The sequence below is a fragment of the Aedes albopictus genome, chromosome 2 (assembly GCF_035046485.1).
Source record: "Aedes albopictus strain Foshan chromosome 2, AalbF5, whole genome shotgun sequence".
Taxonomy (NCBI): Eukaryota; Metazoa; Arthropoda; class Insecta; order Diptera; family Culicidae; genus Aedes; species Aedes albopictus.
In genome coordinates, this window is record NC_085137.1 from 474027583 (window position 1) to 474051282 (window position 23700).

At 37.0% G+C, this 23700-nt stretch overlaps 1 protein-coding gene across 1 annotated transcript in view; it reads left to right on the forward strand.

Annotated features, from left to right (window-relative positions):
- The first annotated feature begins 9478 nt into the window (after window positions 1-9478).
- LOC109622842 (5-hydroxytryptamine receptor-like) overlaps window positions 9479-23700 on the forward strand; it is a 668994-nt gene continuing 654772 nt past the window's right edge. Inside the window, exon 1 of the mRNA XM_029870762.2 lies at window positions 9479-11464. The gene's annotated coding sequence lies outside the window, so the exon portion shown is untranslated. The remainder of the gene's footprint in view (window positions 11465-23700) is intronic.

Here is a 23700-nt window from a genome sequence, read left to right on the forward strand (position 1 = left end):
TTCTTAGAACTTTTGCTAGAGCATCCTACACTCTCGATAATTCTACCCCAATATTCTACATTACTCTGCTAAAAATTCGTTTTGGGAATCTAAACTGAAGACAGGAACTAAACCCGAGTTTTTTTGCATTTGGTTCCATCAGAAAATTTAACCAAAATATTAAGTATGGTCCAGCATATTGCAAATGTGGAAAGCATACATATCGAGCAAGCTCTTGATGGTAGGTCCAAGATAAGAAATATATTCGAGATTTGTGTTTTTATTTTAGAACCTGAGAGTGTATTGCCTCCAGTTTGCCTAGTGGTTAAGGCTTTTTACGGCATCATCAGCATCGGCAGCCATGTTGGATATGTGGCTCGAAATTTCAAAGTGATATTTCTCTGCCACCAAAGCGAATATTCGTATGAAAAAGTATCATCTTATATGCTCACTCGCAGTGATTACGATGATACTTTTTCAGCTGCGTTGCTGCAGAATTGACAGTTTTTTATCACTTCAAAAACGTGAGGCAAATAATCATTGAAAAGCAAAAAGTCAATGATTCGTTTGAAAACTTGGTGAAACCTTAAGGCTATGGGTCGCCAATCTGGAGACGGCGGGTTCGATTCCCGTTCCAGTCAGGAAAATATTCTCGGCATAGTGTATCATTGTACTTGCCTCACAATGTGCAAAATCATGCAATGGCAGGCAAAGAAAGCCCCTTTAATTATTAACTGTGGAAGTGCTTCAAAGAACACTAAGTTGAAGCGAGGCAGGTCAAGTCCCAGTGCGGACGTTGAGCCACAAAAAAGAAGAAGAAGAAAAAGAAGTATATTGTCTCTCGCTATTCGAGATATTTTTTTAAACACTTTTCATTAACTTGAGATTAGCAAGATCTTCGATAGATGATGTGGACATTGACATTATTTATTTGTTTCGAAACTTTTTAGACATTCCGCGGAATTCCGTTTGATTTCGTCAAAATCTATTTTTTGAAGACGAAATTTGTAGAATTTGGCGAAACGAAACGGAATTCAAAATCATAAATTTCGCCTAGGTGAATTCCGTGGAATTCCGCGGAATTTCGTTTCGAGGTGTATTTGGCGAAATTTTTCGGTATACCGCATACCCTTACGAAACACACGGTCACCGGAACTGATCGTGGAGATTCCGATTTTCCAGTCGTGGACCATCCTATTATCTAGTTTTCGTCTTACATAACGGTTTTATTGGTTTTATTTTTATATTTTAATCATTCTAGAACCAGATTGTATGTTATTGTAGACCTTAATTGATGTCCCTACTAGCTAAGCTATCTATGTGTGGTTCTTCCTCTTAAAATACACGGTGATTTTACCCCTCATGGGCCTCAACCTTAAACGATTAGTGAACTTAGTAAAACAATTGGTCACAGATTCTAGCAGAAAAGGGCAAAAAAAAACATAAATGTCGCAGACATTTCTTATGAAATTTATAAAGGATTTACCGAACACATTTCCAAATGAATTGTCGTAGAAGAAATTCCCTAACAAATTAACGAAGTCATACACAAAGGAATAACCAAAACACAATTCATGGGAATCATCAGCAATACTACATTATTTCCATGCGAATTGTCGAAGGATCTTGCAAAAGATTTGCTGAAGGAAATCTCGGACTATTGAGCGAGTTTCGAATGTTTGAAATTATAAAACTATCTCAACATAACTCTGAAAGATTCTAAAATGTATTGTCGAACGAATTACTTAAAACAAAAATTAACTGATTTTATTAAAAAAAATGCCAACAAAACTTTTAAAGGAGACATTTTTAAAAACAGCCGAAAGTATTTTCAAACGAGTTTTTGAACGAATTCATAAAAACATACCACAGTAGTTTCTACGAGGTATTTACCAACGAGGTATTGCGAAGAAATTTCTAAAAATCAATTCGTAGCAGAGGTTTAAAATATTTCTGGGAAACAATTCTGGAAAATTCGTGATAGATTAACATGAAGAGCACCATGAGAAAGTTCCAATTAAAAATATGTATGATCCTCGCATTTTGGTCTGACTACCCGTTCCGTTATTGTCATATTGAAACATGTAAATACTTGGTGATGATACGACTGGGATGATTTTGACAAGGTGACAAGGAAACCTTGGCCGACTGATGCCTGAGAAAAGTTATAACGGGTGGCCACTAAATAGCGGGAATGCTTCTAAAGTGCTCTTAAAAACATATGATCTTAAAAAACGGCAATCTGAATCTATCTATCATAAAGGTTTAACACTGTACTTTCATGGAAAAATATAAAATTTTAGAAAATTGAACGTAGTAATTTGTACAGCATATTTGTGTAGTGATGTTGGAGCAACTGCTTTGTACGACTTTTAAAATTTAACTTTCACGCATTTTCTGCATCTGCGAAATAGTTAGTTGAAATAGTTGACTTCCCAGCTACCTTTAGCATCTACACACTCAAACAACAATAGGAAAAAAAATGGGGATACTTACTGGTTTTACTGTTTTGGTGGCGGCAGCCTTTTCTCGTAAATGACGTTTATTGAAATTTCCAAAAAATGCCATTTTTCTGTATCATAAAAACGTGTCAATGTAACTTGTGCACTGCGGTTCATTGTTGACCTTTTTGTGTGCTATTTTATTTTATAACAAACCATGTACATGTTGTACAACGTGTAAATGTGATTTGATGTGAATATTTGATATTTTGATTTATCCAGCCCATGACGCAAAAGTACGTTTAATGATGTGAAATGATTTCATGCTTATTGGTTTAGCTAGTTTACATCTATTTCCTTCAGGATCTGTTTCTAGGGATGCCAGGTTGTAGAGTTCATTCAAAACTGGACAGATTTTAGGTTTTCTTTTAACTTTTTTACGGATTTTTTTAGTAATCGGTAGAGCCGTCCAAGGCGCTTAACTAGTGCTTCCTGTTTCAATGTCGTTTTCTACAGAACAGAATAAGTTGAAACAAAATAAAAAATACGCTGACTTTGTGGATAGATAGATGATTGTTTTGCATAAAAAACTTTTCTCTATGGGCGCTTGTAATTTTTTAATCAGTTGCTAAAACCATTCCCGTTATTTAGTGGACACCCGTTATGAATCATTTGATTAATTTATTCTGAAAATTTTCAATATTTGCAGAGTGCTTTTATTTCAGCGTGCACACTTACTTTCACTCGGTGGAGAGAAAAACGCGTAAGAGACGCAAAATAAATCTCCTTCCTTCATCATCACTGACCACCGCGATGAAATGTGGATGGTGGAGAGAGCGCGAGGAATCACATGTCGGTCTGTAGAAGGTTGCCGGTCGGTGAGCTTTCGCTGTTCGTCTCTTCGACGAAAATCTAAGCGGACGCACGGTCGATTGTACAACCCTTCTCGGTACGTGACGAACGAATCCCCATACCTACTAGAGTGCATGATGATGATGATGACTGTTTTATTTTCGGGAGAAAGCAAGAGTGAGCTGATATCATTGGTTCGAAGGGGGCTGAGTAAAGCACCAGTAATGAACGGAAGCGAAGGAAAGAGAATCATCAGTTGTAATTTTGGGAATCATTAAATTTACTGTGAAATAGTATTGCTCAAATCGAAAGAGTATTTTGCGGTATATTAAGTGCACAAACCGAATGTTTGAAAATAATTATTAGTAATTGATAAAACAATAGAGGGAAAATGAGGTTTCAGCAACATTTTTTTAAATAGGCAAAATTTGTTTTGAGTTAGGTGTACACTTACTGCACAGTGGCATAATTCACTCAATTTCGAGCAAAAATAGAACAGTCTTCTCTGTCTTCTCTGTCTTCTCTGTCTTCTCTGTCTTCTCTGTCTTCTCTGTCTTCTCTGTCTTCTCCGACTCCTCTTTTTTCCACAACTGTTGTTTTGTCTGCCTTCTGTGTCATATCCGCTATTCCTGGTCGCTGTCTTTTCTGACTTCTTTGTGTTACTCGTTTTCTATGCTTTGTTTGTGATCCTTGTCTTTTTTTTGTTTTTTTCCCTTGGTTCTCTTTTTGGTTTGTAATTTTTACTCTTTTGAGTTTTCTTTGCGTTTCTGTATGTTTTGAAGCTTCTGTTTTTCTTGTCATGTCTGACTTTATTAAGTTGCATGTTTTTTCTGACTTCTCTGTCTTTCCATCCTTTTTGTATTCCCTCACTTTTTTGTCTTCTCAGTCTTGTTTTTTCAGCGGTATTCTCTGTCTTCTTTATCTTCTCTGTTACATTTTCGCCTTCGTCTTTTTTGTTCTCTTTTCTCAATGTTTATATTTTATTTTTTGTTTTTTTTCTTCTGTATTCTCTATTTTTTTTCTTTCTTTGTCATTGTGTGTCTTTTAAATCTACTTTGTAGTTTATACATTTTGTATAATTTCTGTTTTCTTATTTCTTTGTCCAAATATTTTCAGACGTGTTTCTTCTTAATATTTTCTCGGTCTTTGGAGGATTTCACGTATTCTGTCTGTTTTGTTTTCTTTGTTTTGCTGTCCTCAATGATTTTTTGCTATTTTTCTATTTGTCAGCCTACACTATACCTCTTTTATGTTACCCTTTTTTTATCTTCCGTGACACCCATCTGGGTTGTTATCATCATATTTTTATTTTCTATATCTTTTATGGGTCATTCCACGCCAAGTGACCGACCGCTTGCAATCGACCATTACGGATTTGAACCAAATTTGGCTGAAACATTTGTTTAGATGGAAAAAGAAAAAATCCAAATTTTGGTGCCGATCGGATCACCCCTCGGCCCGTGGCAGCACCCCTCGTTTTGGCCGATATGAAAATTATCCTCTCTTTCTTTTATTTTTATCATTGAAACGATTGCACCTACACATTTTCGACCTTCGGCTTTTTTAAAGGAAATCGTTCAGGGAATCCAGAAAAAATAATATTTTTTGGTACAGTGTTGCCAGATATCATATTTTTCAATTTTAAAACTAAAAATCGATTTTTCTCAAAATACGTATATTTTGATTTTAAAAATTTTGATTCCATCGTGTTTATCAGACGTTTTTCTATCGAAAAAGCTTAACTCCCCAAAGTAATTTGCGTCGTTCCTGAGATATAGCGTTTTTAAGAAAAAATATCCATTTTTTTCATATAAAGTATCATATAAAATCAGGTGCAGTTTATAAATTCCGTAAAAAAAATTGTTCGATGCCATATAATCACGTTTTGTGCTGATTTGAACAATATCGAGTATAAAAAGGATTAAACAAATTGTGACAGTGTTGCCAGTTTACCTTCTTTATTATACCATGAAACCTAACCTTCAAGTGTTTGACAATGTACAGGTTATTCTGAAAATGCGCACCATGTGTGTTGCAAGATGTGTGAACAGGATAAAAACAATACACATCTTCTCTAACGACCCTGCTGTTGACCTTTTCTTCACAGACAAACAGACGTAACACCTAGAAAAAATTTCGCGAAAATCCATCGCCTAGTTCACACTAGGTGAAACGTCTAACGCTTAGAAAAATGATGTGCGCACCTCTGGTTGTGAAAGCTACAACTATAAAAGTTTAAAAAGATCGTTAAAACCGTGGTCGTTGGATTTTTTTTTCCAATGTTACGTCTGTTTGTCTGTGTTTTCTTGTTTATGGTCCTATCTGACAAAATGATCCGATAATTGGCAGTTATTGTTAGTTTGATAGTTAGCAATAAAAAAATTGGTTTATTGGAAAAGATGAGGATAAATTGTTAAAATATAAAATGTATCTATTGTGAAATGCATTTCAATTGTCATTTTATTCATTTCAACGATGTTGTAGATGGAAGTGTTGCCACACATGTCATTCTTATTGTAAACATCTAATTTACACAAAAGCTTTCGTAAATAGATAACACCAAATAAAAACAAATGATTTCTGTTTTTATACATAACGAGCACATTTGGCAAAACTGCATGAGTATGAGCATTAGAGTGGGTCAACGTTGTATGGAGAAACTTGAAATTTGATCGTATCAATCCGGAACAAAACTTGTTCAACCTATATTAGCGTCCAAAACAACTGTGCAAAATTTGGGAGCGATTGGTTGCGTCCCCGTATTCCGCATTGCGATTGAAATTTGTATGAAAGTTAGTATGGGAAAACGTACTTTTTTGCATTTTACTCATAAATTGAATTCTTTTCTCTAATACCATGTTACTGATAACGTTAAAGTATAGCCTAGGATATGCTGAAAAACTTTGCCGAAGACCGCAAAGTGACCCGATGCTTGTGAAAAAAGTTATTCGCCTGGTAACTTAGGCCAAAAATTTAGATTTTATTATTGATGTTATTCCTTTACATGTTAAATGTTAAGCACCACTGGGCAATCTGTACGTTATAACTTTTTTCACTAGTGTCGGATCACTTTGCGGTCTTCGGCAAAGTTTTTCGGCATATCCTAGGCTATACTTTATCGTCATTGGTTAGATCGTTTTAGACAAAAAAAATTCAATTTATGAGAAAAAGGTAAAAAAGCACGTTTCCCCATACTAAATTCCATACAAATTTCAATCACAAAGCGGAATACGGGGAAGCAACCAATCGCTCCCAAATTTTGCACAGTTGCTTTGGACGCTAAAATGAATCGAAAAAGCTTTGTTCCGAAAAATCGACTTTGTTGACCCAGTCTAATGAGCATAGATGGCAACACTATTCATAAATGCTACTCCATGGTTAATCGCAGCGAACGATTGTCGCTTTAGTTTGTGTGTTTGCTTATCAGCGACGACAGCAGCCACTTCGATCACTCACCAGCATTTTTCACCATTCGCCATTCATTCATTCGCTTGCGATCAAAACTGCGACGAACGGCAACGAATATCCATGTCAAGCAACTTGCGCATGGCTTTCCACTGGTGATGGGGTTACGTGCTTGATCACGACAATCCGTTTGCTGCATCTACTCGATTCGATTCAGCAAAAAGGAGTGAATATGAATGGAGTGAGGCGAATATACCGATAATTAATATGATACTATACATTGTCGATCTGGGAGTCATCTATAATTGATCGAACAATCGGTTTGATTTACACCAAAACCTCCATTTAGGTAATGGGTCGGGACTGCCTAAATAGAATTTTTACCTAAATGGATTCATTACCTAAATGGATTCAGTTCATTACCTAAATGGAGTACAAGGTTGCAAAGAAGTTTATTCCGCCAGACTGAAAAATTGTTGAATGTCGGGTCAATGTCGGGTAAATTTTTATCGTATGTTGGGCCACTGTTGGACCAACATCGAACAACTGTTGGGTCTATGTTGGGTTTGGAGGCCAAAATAAAAACAGGTGAATGATAGGTAAATGTCGGGTATGACGTCATCAATCTTAAGTACTCCAACTGTTCTGAACACTACCAAATTCTATTTAGGTAACGTTACCTAAATGGAGGGACCTAAATAGATTTTACCTAAATGGATCCTACCTAAATGGAGGTTTGAGTGTATCGGAATTAACATTCGCGTACAACCGATCTCTTTTCCATGCAAAAAAAGCCTAAGAAAAGTAGGCTCTAGGGAGCAAACGCCACTAATCAATTTCACTCAGAAATTTTTGTTCATTCTTCGCCGCGAAGAACAAACAAAAACTCATACCATATGCAATCACATCAATAGACAACACAATACCCAACACTGTTCTTCACTTCTCTGCCTGGGACAATAAAAGACATGATCTATTATTCGGCAATCCAGAAAGAGTAAACGCAATACCCGCACCTATTGTTTGCGTTTCCGCTAAATACTAGCATACTTGGCAACACTGCCGTAAAAATCAATCAAGATATTTTTACAGGGATTTTTATAAGGAGTTGGACCTTCGAATATAAGCTAAAAATACTGAAGTCTGAGCTACCAGTTGCGCGACGATGCGTAGTATCTAATATTATCTAATTCCAAAGGATATCATACTTTATATTTTATCATATTCCATATTATCAGGTTCAGCTTCTGAAATTAGCTGTGGGTCATTGAATGTAGTTATATCGAAATTACATTTTCAGCACTGTTGCTTATAAATACACTCATCAAATGTTTTCCTGAATATATTTTACGTCGATGTTGCCAAATATACTAAACCTAAATAAAAAAATACTTTTGGCTTGTTAATTAGATTTTATACTAATGTTCTAGTAAAATTAAGATTTCTACAATAAATATTACATATTTGGCAGCACTTCTGTTCAGATAATGTTAAAATATATGAAATTTGTTTAGAATTGATGATCTCAATCTCAGATACATATTTTTAGTTCAACAGGTTATGCTAGTCCATTACGATAGACTCATAATTGATAAACTGGCAACACTGTAACATTTTTTCAAATCCTTTTTGATATTTTTCAAATCAACACAAAACGTCTTTGTATGGCATCGAACAATTTTTTTTGCGAAATTCATAAACTGCACCTGATTTTATATGATACTTTATATGAAAAAATGAATATTTTTTCTTAAAAACGCTATATCTTAGGAACGACGCAAATTACTTTGGGGAGTTAAGCTTTTTCGATAGAAAAACGTCTGATAAACACGATGGAATCAAAATTTTTAAAATCAAAATATACGTATTTTGAGAAAAATTGATTTTTAGTTTTAAAATTGAAAAATATGATATCTGGCAACACTGTACCAAAAAATAATATTTTTTCTGGATTCCCTGAACGATTTCCTTTAAAAAAGCCGAAGGTCGAAAATGTGTAGGTGCAATCGTTTCAATGATAAAAATAAAAGAAAGAGAGGATAATTTTCATATCGGCCAAAACGAGGGGTGCTGCCACGGGCCGAGGGGTGATCCGATCGGCACCAAAATTTGGATTTTTTTGATTGTCGGTTGCAAGTTTTCACATTTTCTCGGTCACTTCATATGGAATGACCCTTATGCTTTCTATTTTTATGATATCTATTGTTTTTCTCGTTTTGAATTCATCGCATTTTTATTTCTTGTAACTCATCTTCCATACCTGTTTCTTGTTTTTAACTTAGTTTCTTTTTCTCTTATGTTCTCATCATTCCCTGTTTTCTTGGCTTTCTTTTAATTTTATTTTCTTTCGCCTTTGTATTTTTATGTTTTTTTCTAATGCTCACTAACCTTATTCGATATTGTTCGTTTTACATATTGAAAACCTTGTTATCAACAGTTTACAAAACCAAAACTTTTCTTCGGGTACCGCACCAATTCACCACAGCTGACAATTCGATCTGGTCCTATGCCAAACCATTTTTACAACAGCAGTCAGTGTTGTGATTCTACTTTTGAACGCACTCTCACTCTTGCTCTCGGAAGATCTCTCACGTGCTGTGCTCTTAATTCTCATCTGCTCACAGAATCCACCCAAAAGATAATAGCACAGCATTCGGTCCATTCGGTTTTCCAAACAGTTTCCACTGTGAATCAAAGAGATCCAAAGCACAGTCGCGAGAGAACCATCAAACTCTTCTTATCAGCAACCATTGAATTTACAAGGGAGTCAAGTAGAAACAGAGAGTGCTTTCCGCTTACCCACTCTCTTCTCGCACGCAGATCTTCTCCAATATGGGTCGCGCGTGCAACACATCGACCGATAAGACACACGTTTGATTTTTTCTTGCGAGACACACTCCAGCCAGCCAGCCAGCCAGCCAGTCAGATGGTGTATCCCAAGTTTCCATGATTTTCCTGTGCTCGCAACGGATTCCATCGAACGGCACTGGTTAGTAAGGGTGTTGCTTTCGATGCGTTCGCAGGCATCGCACGGTTCACGCTCGCGGATTGTTCTAGCTTGGGACTTACTTCACTTCCGGAGGCTGCTATTGTGCTCTGGAAAGGACACGAAGAAGTTCTTGGGATGTTTTCTGGATTGGACTGGTGACAGTGGGTCTGACGGATGCGTTTGGCAGTGAGGAATTGTTGATTATTAAATTCGGATTGGGCGGCGACGGCGCCTGAAAGTATTCTTTTCCTTCTGGGTGAGGACTGAATTTGGCAGGACTAATCAAAGTATCATCATCGGAACATTTTTTTCCTGCTTTTCCGTAGACCCATCAGAGTGTCTGCTTATGTGCGCTATATCGTTAGGGACGGGCGTGTGCTTTCGGAGGGTCCTCCTTGAAATGTGTGCTGTTGTGTGTCTATGTGAAAGTTGTTGATTTTTTGTGGGTTGCATTTCCCCAAGGATGGAAAGTGGCTGCTGGCAGTGATTTGGCCCAGCAGCTGGGCCGAGGCGAACGAGTGATACTCGTTTGTTGAAGATGACGTACATCGGTGTCCTCGACGGCGGCGGTAGCGTAGTCTTCTTCGTCGCCATCAACAACGGCGAGGACGACGAAGTTTGTGTACATATGAGAGTATAACTACAGGCGTGCCTCATCGCCAAATGTACCCACGAAGGCTACATTCAGGCGGAAAAGACAATCTCGGTGCTTGAGAGGAAGATCCTTGAGGGACGTGGAGTCAAATACGTGTGCCATCTGTCGTCGCCTTGGTCCCAAGTGGTTCCCCGACTAGTGAGTGATGATGTGAAGAGTTTGTTTTGTGGGTTCGCAATACTCAGCAGAAGCAGCCGGCGACAGAAGCTAAAATCAATTTCGCCTAAATTGCTACTCCTTCTGCCGCCCATCAACTGAAGAGTGAACAGGAAATTATTCAATTCAGATCAAATCGCATTTTCACCCAAGTGGAAGAAGGTGCCAGTCGGTGTGCTCGGGACCCAGCCAGAAGAAGTCATTAGAAACGGTGAATCAAACTTAAATAGAGAAGAAAATAAAACGATTTGCTTCAAAAGAGCAAAACTTGGTGGAACAAGTTCATCATAACTTTAGGCGGAACGAAGCAATGGAAGCATCATTCTCGGCGTTGCTGCTTCAAGCCACCGACCTTCGACGCCGCCGGCGTTCCGTTTTCACGGAACTTCCATAAAAGACCGAGGAGGGAAACAACGGCGGAAAATTGTGTGTGATGAAAATTCCGGTTGAAAAATATTTCCTTCCACGCGAGCTCTCGAGTGCGACCGGGTAAGACCCCGAAAGGGTGCAACTTTTTACGAGCTTACGCGTGAAACTCCGCGGGCAGGCGTCGGTACCGTACCGAGACGTACCGTTTCAACCACCAGAGACGACAGTTATCGTTTGTCGTATCGAATGTCACATCGAAAGTGAACTTTGTGGGCGGGAAAATTGTGTGGTTTCTCCTTCCCCAAAGCAAAGAAAAACCAGAAGGAAAATTGGATGTGAGTGGAATGTTTGTGAAAAATTTATGCACCGAGACCGTGGGATCCTTCCGCTTGGTACGTGTGCTAGAAACCAGATGAAGATTGAGTTGTTATTGCTTTGTTTTGCGGTGTATCGTTTGGAATTGCTATTTGCCCCGTGTGCTCTGGATCCAGTGGATTTGTAGTGTAGTGTATTGTTCCGCCCTCGCCCGACAGACCTCTCGCAAGTGTGGACTGGGTATCCGTAAAGGACGATGACGTAGCCGGCAAGCAGTAGCCACAACCGAACGGGCAGGATTAGGTGAGTGCGATTGAATAAATGCTTGGCTCTATTTTTGGGAGGCGGTTCGGCAAAAGTTTCCCGTTTTCGGGGAAGGATGCGGGTCACGGATGAAGAAGGATCATCTCTCTCGGTTGGGTGGCTGCCGGCCGAATCGAAGCGAACCCGCAAACGAATGGTTATGTTTTGGCTGGCGATGATGGTTGTATTTACGTCTGTGGGCCAGAGGCCAGGCGTTCAATGAATTCATGAATGTTATGATGGATTCCGATAGCGAGGGATATCTTCTGATTGAGAAGCAACTAAGAAAGGAATAAGGTTATCTCCTAGAGCCTAGTCACTGATGAGGTGGATTATGAAGATCTGTAGGACTTTGGTAGGATTGAGACGAATGATGAAACTTCGTTACTCAATGGTTTTCAAATTGAAGATTACGATGATGTTCCAAGGTTTATGTTACACCTCTTACAACGTTCTTGTAAACCAGTGTAACTTTTTGTTAGCTCTTCTCGCCTTTATTTCTTTCTGCTTTTCTTTTGAAATTTGCGCATAAAGTGGTCAAAATTAGAGGGTCTTGTTTCCCGGACTGAAAAAAATCCCGGGATTCGGGATTTTTATTTTCCAAATCCCGGGATTTCCCGGGATCCCGGGAAAAATCTAAGTTTTCTAAAAAACGATGAAAAAGTTAATGGAACGATTTCTTAAGCACTTTTAATTAAATTCGATCAACTAATAACCATTATATTTGAAAGAAAATACATATTTCATAGACATTTGATTGTGTGAAGGCAGTTGGAGACATTCAAAGGTATTTGAAAATTTTCAAATAAAGTTTATCTTCTTCCGCAATAGGTTAACTTGGGCTATAGGTTAACTTCTGCCTTACTTATCCGAAGGAATTTTTGACAGAACTTGGTGATATTTCTAGAGTAATCCCTTATAATTCACCCTGAGACGTGCATGAATTCTGTTTGAGAATTTTATGAGGGAATTAAAATGGCAGTGTTAGAATGGTGATTTGAAAATTTCAAACGGCAATTTTTCAAGATATTATTTGTTCGCATTTTGTTTTTTTTTTTTTTCTTTAAGAAAATGTGTGACTATTTCAAATATATGTGGATATACATTCATGTTAACATTTCAGAATTTCGATGAGTTTTTTTGGTGAAATACATTGAAGAAACTGTGAAAAAAATCCTGAATAATTCAAGACAGACCCTCTCAACAAACTTCTTGTTAAACTGATATGAATATCTTCAAAAAAATCCTTATAAAATTCTTTCGTAGATTTATTTATGATTTCCATTTCAACATTTCTATCCCGAAAGTCCATTGATCTTTTTTTTTCGATTTATTTGGCAGGATGACAAGGTATTAAATTATATTCTTCGATTTTATTGTACGATTCGCTTTATTTTTTTTTTTTTTTTGCAATTCGATATCGCTCTGTTTTTCGCCATAAATCATCACAGAAATTTCTGCTGAAGATCTAAGAACGGTGTGCTGTTCCTTCTTGTAAATAAATTACTGATTTCTCTTAGAAATTTTGTCAAAACTATCACTTGTATTATCTCTAGTGATTGTTGAAATGAGCTCCGTAGAAAATTTCGCCTGGACTTAAGAACAAAATGTCTCAACGAATATCTTTACGAAATCGTCATCAAATATTTTAAAGATTGTCAAAGTCCTGCAGAGGTTAGGGATTGTTTATCCGTTTTCTTTTGAAAATTCTGCGAATTTTCCTCATAATTTAAACGTAAATGTGCAAGCAATTGATCAGGGCTGTTGAATATTATATAACAACACAGTATTCTTAAGGGATAACTCCAGAAACATCTAAAAATATTAGCAACAGTTTACATATTTCACATATTGTAAAAATGTTGAACATTGCTATAAATTCCAAGAATACTACCAGAACAATATAGCTTAAAATAAATCATTTTATTTTACATTCCGATATTCTGTCTGTTGATTCAGTTTGATTATAATTGTAATGTAACGCCACATAAATTGTAAAATGTAAAATCAATGTAAAAACAAACGGCTCAGTTATGCCCATGTGGCGCCCGAGCCTTCCAAATAAACGAATAAGTAAAAAAAATGAAAAACGAATGACATAAATTCAGCCACAATATTTGGTTTAATTAGTTGGACTTTCATCTAAACTTGATTTAAGTAGAAATAAACTATACCTGACAGATAGCGTAGAATTGGATGGAAAAAAGGAAACATTGACAAAAAGAAGATTTCAAAGGGAAAAGATTTGTTTTAGTATTGCCATTTTCTATTTTCGGGAAATCCCGGGAATTTCTGAAAAATATCCCGGGTTTCGGGATTTTTCAGATCCCGGGATATCCCGGGATTTTTGTCCCGGGAAATCCCGGGCAAGACCCTCTAGTCAAAATAATCATAAAAATCACTAATAAAAAATCAATTAATAGACGTTTTAGATTGTTAATTAGATCATTGACGAATTAGTAGACAAGACGAGTTCAAAGAGATCTTTAATTATCTTAAAAGATGACGAAGTCATCTACCATAAATTTCGTCTGCAATCAATTCAATTAGAAATAAATCCATCGATAATTCTTCCAGCTACCTGTGGAATATTAGGGAAGAAATTCAAGGAACATATCGTCAGAAATGTAAAAAACGATTTTCTCAAGAGTTGCTGAAGTATATCTCCTGTACCAAAAAATACGAAGAATCAACACTGTACCTTGAAGATGAGCATAAACATGAGCATAAATGACCGTACAATTCTTAGTTGCTACTCAGTGATTGACCAGAACAATCAAAACTGCACAAGGAGCTTGAGAGTAGATTACCGTTTTCAATTCGCACCTTCAAGAGTTCCAAACTTTATTAAGTCTATAACGGCACCGACCACTTTTTTACGGTTATCGAGGAAGGAAAAGATTGTTAATATGATGCACGTTGCTACTAGTGACCGAGATTACCGCTACTTCTCCACTACTGCCACGGGGAGGAGTTTTTGTTAGAGGATTGGGGGCAAAGTCACATGTCGACACCGAAGACGACAAACTATTCAAATTATTTCGTAAATGCGAAAGTTAAGGAAAAAAAAATTATCAATCGAAAGTGAATTGGGAACTTAGGCGACACATAACGTAAAGAACCTCTTAATATTTGCAGGAGAAATAAATGAGACAATTGATTAATTTTATAAGTCACATACTGTTAATTATTCAAATTGAATCAAACGAACTCACGGATAAATATCCATCCAAGTGCCCACTAACTGGTGTGGTCCACCGCGATTCACATCACACGACCAATAGCTCGCAAAAATCACTGTCCCCCGTACACTAACTCGCAATGACGACGCAAAAATTATTATTTTTGGATTTCAAAATAGTTTAAAACAACTGTGTGGCAGACCTGGTATGATAATTAAAGCACGTGACTATAACGCCGAGGACCTGGGATCGAATCCCACGCCCGACAATCTCACACAAATCTGAGTTCTTCCTTCGGAAGGGAAATAAAGCGAGGGTCCCGAGCAGGGATGCCAGATGATTTTATGAAAAATCTGTATCGCACTTTTAAAAAACCCCATACAGAATTTGGGTGAAAAATCTGTATCCCATACAAAGATAAAATAGTCCCTCTTCCTCAAAAATCTGAATTTCATATAAAATGAAATCTGTACGGATGTTCAAAAATCTGTATAGTACAGATAAATCTGTATTGTATATATGGTATCCCTGGTCCAGAAATGAACTAGCCTAAGGCTAAAAATCTCGTTAATACAGGAAAAAAAACCCAAAATAATCCACCTAGTGGTGATAGTGCCTTTCTCGTCGAATATGTACTTATGATGTTTCCATCGACGTATGTCAATGTGTTCCTAAGTCATGAGACTGAGAGGGGAGACTGGTTATACTTGATCTCTTTTTCTTAATTTGCCGGTAACTTCAAGGAAAACATAAAACAAGATCCAATTTTCGCACAAAATGGCAGGTAAACATCTATTGCAACAGACGGGTATTGAGTGTTTAAAGTTTCAAAACTGCGTTTTTATGGAGGCGTGTCTTATGATGTAATTTACAAAACTGGGTCACACTTGATCCAATTTTGAGCACATGATTCATTTAAGGACAAACGTCTTTATATCCCGCTTCAACAGTGCATCAGAACTTCAGACGCACAAATCTCAAGAAGTAAGCTTCAAACAACAGTGAATTTCGTTATTCTGTTCTTGCTCACTTGTAATAAGTTTAAAATAAAAAGATCAGGTGCGCTGGTTTTGTTTATGAAGAGATTTGCGCCCTCGAAATCGTGAGTAGGTCCCAAAGTCGGCCATTGTGGCAGCCATTTTGGGACTCTAACAAGTCTATCATTATAGGGAAAATGACTTCAGAAGCTTCCTATTCATTTTCTGTTCAAGTTTTCTTGTGTTTTTGATGGATGTAGTGAATTTCAAATTGTAAGACTTCCTTATATTTGTAAGAATATGCTTCATTTGGGGAGTCTTGAGAATATGCTTCATTTGGGGAGACTTGAGATTATCTGACGCATTTTATCATTGAATATGATAGAATTCCAAGCAATTAGAGGCTTTCAAATGGAATTTTATTTTTCGTACACTTAATGTGTGTGTAATCCTCGAGTGATCAAGTCTCCCCCTGAATGACATGTACACTTAGCTACATTAATCAAAATATGTTATAACAACCTTATTTGGATAAATATGTTTAATAGTATGTATTTTGTTCAATCTGTGTACTGTTAAATTTTAAGATTTTGCGCTCTTATACATATTTATCGCTTGTATTCATTTTGTGTATTTTGTAATTCCGATGAAGCACCCAACGCTGGTTCTGTAAAACTACTGGCAGTCTAAAATATGGTCTGACCCTTTTTTCTTACTAACCGATCATAAGGTTACAAACACGCCGCGGTTCGATGGTTTAATTTTACATTTTGCCACTTCCAGCGGTTCTTGTTAACTGTTCATTAGGTTACCTAAATAACCGCAATTTTATGTGTTGTATGAATGGGTTTTGTTCACTTTTATATTTGGCCACCTCCGGCGGGACACTCAGAACCGGTTCCAGAACACTACCGGTAGTCGTGATGCAGGCTGAGACTATTTTCTTGCTGACCATTCTTCAGGTTATCGAAAAAGCCGCTATTCACTTTTACATTTACACAGTAGTAAGTTATGTGGTCTGTGCCTATTTTTTACTAATAATTTATCAGGTTATCGAAAAAGCCACGATTTGATATGACGCAGGCGTGGGTTTGGTTTAATTTTTCATTTGAACACCTCCGGCGGGACACCCAGGACCGGTTCCGGAACAATACCGGTTCAGATATGGTCTGAGACTATTTTATTGCTTACTGTTCATCAGGTTATTTAGAGAACCGTGATTTGATGTTTTTCATGCGTGGGATTGGTTCACTTTTATATTTGACTACTTCCGGCGGGACACTCGAAACCGATTTCGGAACACTACCGATAATTTCTAATGTGGTTTGAGCCTATTTTCGTAATAACCGTTGATCAGGTTATCGAAAAAGCTTCATATATGGCCTGAGACTATTGTCCTGCTAAAAGTTCATCAGGTAATCGAAAATGCCGCGATTCAATACGTCGCATGCATGAGTTTGGTTCCCTTTTATATTTGTCCACTTCCGGCGGGACACCCGGAACCGGTTCCGGAACATTGCGGGTTCATATGTGGTCTGAGACTATTTTCCTGCTAACCGTTCATCAGGTAATCGAAATGCCGCGATTTGATGTGTCGCATGCATGGGTTTGGTTCACTTTTTTCTTTGTCCAATTGCGGCGGGACACCGCACTGCTTACCGTTCATCAGGTTATCAAAAATGCCGCGGTTTGATGTGTCGCATACATGGGTTTGTAACATTTTCATGTCTGGCCCCTTCCTGGGATACCTATCCGGAACACCTAAATGGTCATAACTCTGGAACGGCTGGACCGATCCGAACCATTTTCAATAGGAAACAATGGGACCAGAATCCGCGTCGAATGAACCGTCGGTCATTGAAATCTGTTGAGGTTTACTTGTTTATTTGTACACACACATACACACACAGACTTCACCTCAATTCGTCGAACTGAGTTGATTGCTATATGTGACTCGACCCTCCGAGCCTTCTATCAAAAAGTCATTTTTGGAGTGAACATATAGCCTTTCCAGTACACTTAGTGTACGAGAAAGGCAAAAATATAAAAAAAAAGTTTCAAATATTTTCCAAAATGATGTATATCGCAGCATACAGTTATTTCATAGGGAATCGCGCCACTTGGGCGGTGGTTTCTATTTTCGTCTGTTTTCCGCTATAATTCAGTCAAATTTGAACCAATTGACACAATTTTTGGAAGCGGTGATATAGGTATAGTATCTACCCGTGTACAACATTTCAATTCAATTGGTTCAAAATTGACTGAGTTATAGTGGGGAACAGACGAATATAGAAGCCACCGCCCAAGTGGCGCGATACCCTAGTAAGAATAAGAAATGCTCCAGCTTTATTATGTGTGATTTGAACATGTTAAAATTTTGTTAAAACATGTGTCGCCACGTCGATGGTTTGGTCAAAGTCTCATTTATCTATTGTAAGCACAATATATTCGACGCTCACTCTTCACTTGATTATAGTAATGGCAAGAGAAGTGCCACACAAATATTCCTATTTTAATGATTTATAATAATAAGGAACATAATAATTGTAAAAATAACGTTTGATGAATCGCGTTGGTCACAAATTCATGTAGACCGGTGTAAATTCCAATGTGCAAAAATCAATCTGAATCGATTGGAAACGAGCTAACGTTCCACCAAACGTTATCACCATTATGCTTTGATCGCGTAGCGTTATGGAAGGGACTGTTTTGGATAAACACATGATCCAGCGCGGAACAAACCGCGCGTAGTAAACGATTAGTCCAGAGCACATATTTATAAACAAATCATTTGCTTTCCACTTCCCTGATGCTACTACGGTTATGCTTGGCAATGGAACTCTAGCGCAAGATCAATGTCAATGTCAATTATTAAGCGTATGATACGCAGATCGCATACATTCAGAATATTATAGGGAATGAATGATCAAGTTATATTGAATGAAAACGTTTTCATATTCAGGATCAATCATGATCTTTACTACGCGTTTTCATATTCAGGTTCATTCATGGTCCATATGATGCAAGAATTCTAGATGTGTGGTAGTACAGAAATTAGATCGATTCATGTAGGCATCTCCGGTAATACGCATGCGTGAGATGAATTATGCGATCGAATTTGATATTGCGCAGTCAGATAAAGACTTGCCACTTATACATATGCATTATGAATAAGCAATATTGTGAACCCCTATTAAACCAGACAAGCACCGCTAAGATTACAATTGTATGCAACTATCCATGCTCACCACCAAGAGTTAATCCAGGAAAACTCTAATCTATTGCAGAGGCTTAATTGCTGAAAGATTCTCAACTCGGCTAAATTAATTGTAAGCAAGATTTGCTTGGAAGGTTTATAGCAAGATTATATGTATGCAAGTTAGAATCTCGATCGATCATGGCAAATTAATGATGTGAAAAGGATGAGCATACTTTCTGGACGGCACATATACAAATGGAATAGTTTTCCACAGGATCAGGAAAAAAACATGTTAAAAAGAGGGTGCGAAAATGTCTGGAGAGGTCTGGACAAGGGTATATAAGGGGACCCCGTTCCATGAATAAAACATTCGCGGTAGATTCTAGTACGAGTCAAGTCAGACTCTTTGTTTTGAAATATCCGAAACCACCTAATTCTCTTCGGGTAACCAGTCCCTTTTGGAGGAGAATTTTGTTTTAGAACTAGCCACAGAGTGGATCTCTTCGGGTAACCAGTCCCTTTGGAAGAGAAGTTCAACCTTAATCCTCTTCGGGTAACCAGTCCCTTTTGGAGGAGGCCACTGACCTTGATGGTTATTGTCGTGAGAGTTTTTGAGGTACGGAAATTCTGTATCTGCTCGACGGCAATAAAGAGGAAATCCTTCGCTTCCTCTAGGTTGAACACTCCCTCACAACATGCTTGAAAACTCGAATGTCTGTGATACAAAATTGAAAAAAAAAACAAGATTTTCTACACAGATCGAAAAAAGAGTGTAAAATTCTGTGACATATGATGCACATGATTGGAGCGTGGGATATCACAGATGTTTACATGACATATCATGTAAAACTCATAGAATATCATGTAAACTTCCATTATATGTCATGTAATTCAGCATGACTCTGTGTGTTTACATGACATATAACACAAATTTACATGATATATCATGTAAACTATCATATAAGTAAGTTTACATGACTAAACTGAAGTTTACATGTCGTGTAAATCTCATATTTTTTATCTGTGTATACTTTAAAAAAATTTATGGGCCTAATTTTCATCAAAAAAAAAAATATCAATCAAGCATCCAAGAGATCGTGTTTTGGAGTCATCCTGTCAAAAAAAAAGATCCATCCTGCTGTACTATAAAAAGTTTTTATTTTGATTGTTCCTCTCCGATTGGCTTTTCGGTCAGAATAGAATTATGAGCGGGGTACTACTATTTCATCCGACGTTTCGAACCTTGGTTTGGCCCAAACCAAGGGTCGAAATGCCGGATGAAATAGTATCACCCCGCTTATATTTCTATCCTGAACGAAGAGCTAGCCGAAGTGGGACAGTTTTGTCAATAAGACGGTCGATTTTCCACTATTTTTTTTTTTTTTTTTAATTATTTTCAACATTTCTTCCGGAAACTCTTTAAAGAATCCTTCAGGGATTCCCTCTAAAATCCTACCAGAGATTCCTCTCAATGATTCGCTATGGATTGCCCTCATTATTTTGCCAGAGATTCATTCAGGAGCCTTATCCAGATATACCTGCTTGAAAATCTTCCAGGTTTTTACTCTGAATTTTTCATTAAATTTTGTCAAAGATTCATCCCAAGAACTCTTTAAGGATTCTCTTCAGAATTTTCTCTTTGATGCCTCCTGGTATTCCCTGAGATTCTATCGAGTATTCTTTAAAATTCTCTCGGATACCTGAAGAGATTCCTCCAGTTTTTTCATCGAAGATTCTTCTCGGCAACCCTCCATTATTTGGTTCAGGATTCGCCCATAAATTACTCTTAAGATTCCTCAAGTGATTCGTTCAATGATTACCGCATGAGATTTCTTGAAAGATTTTCTCAAAAATTAACCAGAAATGATTTTCGGTATTTCTCCACGGATCACCATTTTCGTTCATCAAGGGGTTTTTCGTGATCCATTCATAGAGCTCTCCTGAATGCTTCAGATACTTCTTCGGCGATTACTGCAAGCATTGTTTCCAGAATTTATTTATAGATTCACTCCGACCATTCTCCGGAAGTTCTTTTCGGGATTTCTACAACGGTAACCCCTGTGGTCCAATCAAGATCTCATGCCCGATTCTTCCAAAAATTTCTCCAAAATCCTTCCAGTCTACCTCAAGGTATTCTTTCACCATGATTTTTTTTTTCAGTATTTGACCAGGGCTTTCTCCTGGAAGTCGTTCAGGGGTAAATCAGAGATGCTTTTTTAAATTTTTTGAAATTATCAAGAGATTCCATCAAGAATTTATTGATATTTTTTGCAGAGATGCCTTGGAGAAAAGGAAGAATGGGAAAAAATGATTGAAAAACTGTGTGTAGCATTAACATAAATTAAAATTCTCGAATGAAAAAAATATTAAAAAATAAACAATTGAATTCTTGCTAAACCTCCCGGTATTGTCCACTTTATTATTTTTAACTCATGTTTCAGTTGTTAATATTTATTTACATTGGAGAGAATATACCAGCGGAATGCAGTTCGTGCTAAAAGATGGTTCCAATAATCTCTTAGGCCTTTGTGATCTACATTTAAGACACACTTTTCTGGAATCACACCATGCATATGCTACAGGCGGTACGAATGCAACTATTTCATTGGCAAAGAAATTACATACGTGCCTACTTGTTACGTAGTTGGGGGAGCGAGGCCTCTCAAATCAATTAAAATCGGATGAAATCAACGCAATTCATCTGAATTTAGCATATTCACGTGAAATGGAGAGCATTAGGCTGAAAAAAGTTGCAGTTTGTCCAACTTTGAAGAGCTTTGCCCCCAGCTGCGTCATAAGTTTGTGCCAATAATGGCTCATAGAATACTAACACATACTAAGGAAGGATGTAGGCTATGTCCCATTAAAGTCGTTATCTTAGAAGTGAGAATATAAACAAGAAGTAACAGTATCATTAATCGAATTCTGCTAGTATGGATTGGATAGTTGATTTATACTACAACCAGGCCCGTGCACAGAAGTGGCGCCATAGGAGGTTTTTTTTTTTCAATTTCGGCAAAAGGAGGAGGGCACCTAATGTATGGAGCATCAGAAATGGTGGGGGTTTAACCCCCAAAACCCCTCCCTTATGCACGGGCTTGACCACAACCGAAATCTCATAGGGTGATACAATCGTTTCAAAAACATGATAAAATTGGCGGTAGACAGCTCTAACTTCTCGTAACCCGAGCAGAAGGGAATAACAACAGCATAAGGAGCTGTGTTATTTGGGCAAAATAACTGATTAATAAAATAGATTATTTTCAAGTTATTACCATAATATATTGTGTTATTGGTAAAATATTTCCATAACCAATTTTGATATTAATATGTTATTGATAGTAATCGGAGAGCAAAATTTGCTATGATATCAAACTCGTTACTAAATAAGTTATAATACCTAGGCCGATGCAAATATTATTCTTTTATGTCCGAGACCTCTCATCAGGTACGAGGGGGGGGGGCAAAAATAAATAAGGAACAAACAAAAAAAACTATTAAAAATTTAATATTATAAACACTATCGAAATAGTTATTTATATGACGAGTTGCGAAAAATTGATTTTTTCAGCACGAGTCGTACATTTATCCAACGAGACTTGCTGGCTCTGACGTAAGAAATATTTTCAAATTATCGAAGAATACTATATTCAGCATTTAATTCATTCTAAGAGATTGGAAGTCGCAAGATAATCGAACTTTAGTAATTTCTATATTATCAAATACGACGAGCTTCGATTTCCACCTGTTATTCATAAAGTGTTCTACTTTAATTGTTTTCGGAGCACGGTTTTGAAATCAACACATGTATTTGAAAAAGTTTGTTCGTCGATAGCAATTTGTGACTTTTGTTTTGTTTTTTTTTACGGTAGAAACTGAAGAATTTTTAGAATGCTCAACAGTTTTGCAGAAAATTTTTGGGATATTGGAAATATTGTACAGTTTATTACAACTTTTCTTGAAATTTTGTTTTAATTCCTCCGATTTTCCCCTGGATTCTAGAATTATGTCGAATATTCCTCCTGGATTCTACAAGGATTCCGCCAAAAAATTTGCTATTATTTCTCCTGAACTTCCTTTGATGATTCCTACAGGACTTTCACTAGAAATGTTTGCAATATTTTTTTTCTAAAATTTATCTACTTATTTCTCTAAGGATTCCGTCAAAAACTCCTTTTGTGTTTGTCAAGTGACTTTGTCATAAAATTCTTCCAGAAATTCTTCGACAGATTTGATCATAAACTTTTTCATAAATTACTTCAAAAATATTCCAGAAATTTCTCCGATAGTTCTTCGACGGAATCTTTAAAGGATTTTCAAAGACTCCTCTAGAAATTCCTCCAGAATCCTGCATAGAATCCCTTCAAGGATTTCTTCAGAATTTCCTGTGATCATTAGTCCTGAAGTTCATCTTAAAATTTCTCTCAAAATTTCTTTGAGGATTTCATCAGGAGTTTTTCCGAATGTTTCTCCAGGTGTTTCTCAAAAGATTTTGCCAATAATTCTAAACATTGCTCAGAAGAATTACTTTCGGAATTTCTAAGAAAATTGCGCCAGGAGTTCTCTTGAAGACTTCTCCAGGGATTTATCGAAAGGTTCCTCCAGAACTTCCAAGTGCTTATCCGAAAATTATTTAAGGAATTCTTAAAAGGAGTCGTTGAGAAATTTCCTTCTAACCTGAATACAAAAATGGAATAACACAAAGGGACAGGTCATAATCGTCGAATTGTTGCTGTGATTTCAAAATTTGTTACTGTTGTATTATTGCTGATAAGTTGATCAATACACAGATCGAAAAAAGAGTGTAAAATTCTGTGACATATAATGCACATAATTGGAGCGTGGGATATCACAGAAGTTTACATGACATATCATGTA